The sequence below is a fragment of the Lycium barbarum genome, chromosome 1, assembly GCF_019175385.1.
Source record: "Lycium barbarum isolate Lr01 chromosome 1, ASM1917538v2, whole genome shotgun sequence".
Lineage (NCBI taxonomy): Eukaryota > Viridiplantae > Streptophyta > Magnoliopsida > Solanales > Solanaceae > Lycium > Lycium barbarum.
The window spans coordinates 80,007,538-80,010,479 of NC_083337.1; positions in this window are offsets into that span (position 1 = coordinate 80,007,538).

Genomic DNA, 2,942 nt, shown 5'->3' on the forward strand with positions numbered 1-2,942 from the left:
AATGAGGCTGAAATAGATGAAAATCCCTCTACGAATCTTCTATAATAACCTACCAACCTCAGAAAACTACGAACTTCTGTAGGCGTCGTAGGCCTTGGCCAAGTCTTCACAACTTCAATTTTCTGAGTGTCGACTCGAATGCCATCATCTGAAATAACATGGCCCAGAAATGTTACAGAATTTAGCCAAAACTCGCACTTTGAAAATTTTGCATATAACTCCCGGGCTCGAAGAATGCCAAGAACGATACGTAAATGATCTGCATGTTCTGATTCTATGCGAGAGTATACCAAGATATCGTCGATAAATACTACCACGAATAAATCCAAGAGTGGCCTGAATACATTATTCATCAAATTCATAAACACGGCTGGAGCATTAGTTAATTCAAACGACATTACTCGGAACTCATAGTGGCCATATCTCGTTCTGAAGGCTGTTTTGGGAATATCTTCTTCTCTAACTCTCACTTGATGATAGCCCGACCTCAAGTCTATTTTTGAAAACCACTTGGCACCCTGTAGTTGATCAAAAAAATCATCTATCCTTGGGAGAGGATATTTGTTCTTTACCGTCACTTTGTTCAATTTCCTATAGTCGATACACATTCGTAGAGATCCGTCTTTATTTTTCACGACCAAGACTGGGGCTCCCCACGGTGATGAACTGGGTTTAATAAACCCCTTTTCAAGCAAATCTTTCAGCTGTGCCTTTAGCTCTTTCAATTCTGTCGGAGCCATTCGATACGGAGGAAGAGAAATAGGTTTGGTGTCCGGCAACACATCAATAGCAAAATCAATCTCTCTTTCTGGAGGAAGTCCTGGAAGTTCATCTGGGAACACATCCAGAAATTTATTCACTACCGGAACTGATCGGAAAGTTGACAACTGTCACGACCCGTCTAGAGGGCCGCGATGAGCGCTCGGTGCTAGCCCACCCGGGCACCCCTTAACTTACACTTAAGCTTACATCTAGGTGAGCCACATAATTAAACACATAATTCTACTCATTCATCATGCTAGTCCCATTGGACGACAATGCCTTTATATCATAATTGGTACCTATGCCACGTCAACGTACATGAGCCAACAAGGCTATCCAAAATGACATACAAAATATAGGATGACAAGGCCAGACATATCTAACCATATACACGTGACTACGAGCCTCTAAGAAGAGTATAACATATCACATGGGCGGGACAGGACCCCGCTATGGCTATAATTATATACACAAAAGAATAAGTACCCAAAAGATATGGCTCCGAATGAAATGGAGCTCTGCTATGTAATCTCTGAGAAAGCAGCTATGGATCAAGCCTGTCTCCCTGTGCACCTGCGAGCATGACGCAGCGTCCACAAACAAAAGAACGTCAGTACGAAGAATGTACTGAGTATGTAAAGCATGATCAATATCAATATAGAAGCATAGATTGCAACATAAGAAATAGCATAGAATGGGAGATGGCAATATCATCGTCATATGCACTTACTTTCCTTTCTTAGGAACTTTCCATTTCTAATACGTGTTTGTGTACATACATCATTATCCGTATTCATAATAGTACCCGTACCATATTTGTGCTCGTATTCGTATACATGCCCCTTATTTACATTCATATACATAGTCATATCATATTCGTATTCATATCATATACATAATCATATCATATATATATAGTATTTACATAGCATACCCAACCACGTAGGATCGGTGTTTCATACATACTTGGCCAACCAAGGCACAAGGTTACTCATACCTGGCCCTGCCAGGGCTTCAGGGTTACATCTACCTGGCCCTACCAAGGCGTCAGGGTTGTCCGTACCATCTGCAGAGGTGTGCGCATGTTTCGTAATCGTATACATACTTATTTACATATCATACCCGGCCTCATAAGCTCGGGGTTCCATAATAGTCATACATAGATACATACTCATACTAGCTCATAAGCATCATTATCATCATCGTCATCATTATCGTCATCGATATCATTATCACTGTTATCGTCATTCGTCACATCTGTCTTTATAGGCTTACTCGTTATACGAGGAACTAGTACGATCGTAGCGTATCAAGAATCGTGAGCTTACTAGCTCGGAAGATCAAATCATTTGAAAGACATCATAGACTTATAGAAGATTTAGACGTTCGGCCAAAGAAACATGCCTTATGAAAGAAGGGTTAGCCTTACATACCTTTTCTGTTCAACTACTCTACACTTGCACGTTCTCCTCCAATGCTAGCGTTTCTACCTTCATTGAAGTCATACTATCATTAGAATCGATAGCTAGCATATATGACTAAAGCTAGAGAAAATCGGACAGCATCTCCTTTATTTATACTACATTCCTCCATAACGTATATCAACTCCCAAACGTCAACGATACATTCACAATACCATAACAATAGTCATTATTCATCTACATTATCCACATTTCTCAATTTGCTTTCGATCACTCATATCTATGGCTATAACACACGACTATACCCATTCACGTACATTGCTCATCTCATGTTCTCAACATCATTTATAAAACATTTACATCACAATACATCAAGACTCATAATTCAATCCAAACTATTTCTCAAAATGACACTATTCCACATTCATGACCCATTTTACCATACCCTTCTACCATCCAAGTATTTCAACTCTTAAATACCTTAAAAAACATATAAATATCATGAATCTTACCTTAGATGTTGTAGGAACGAGCCTTGGTTGATAATACTCCACTTGAGCAAAAACCCTAGTTTACCTCCATGAGATTTCTTGACTTCGAATGATCTTTGATGGTTTTCTTACACTTGATTCACTTGGTTTATGTTGTTGATCACCAAATATCCTTGAATTCTTGTGGAATGTATGTAGAGAGATGTTTTAGAGAGAAGGGGTGTGAAGTGGAAGTGAAATGAAATAACCTTGGTCCCTTTATTTAATG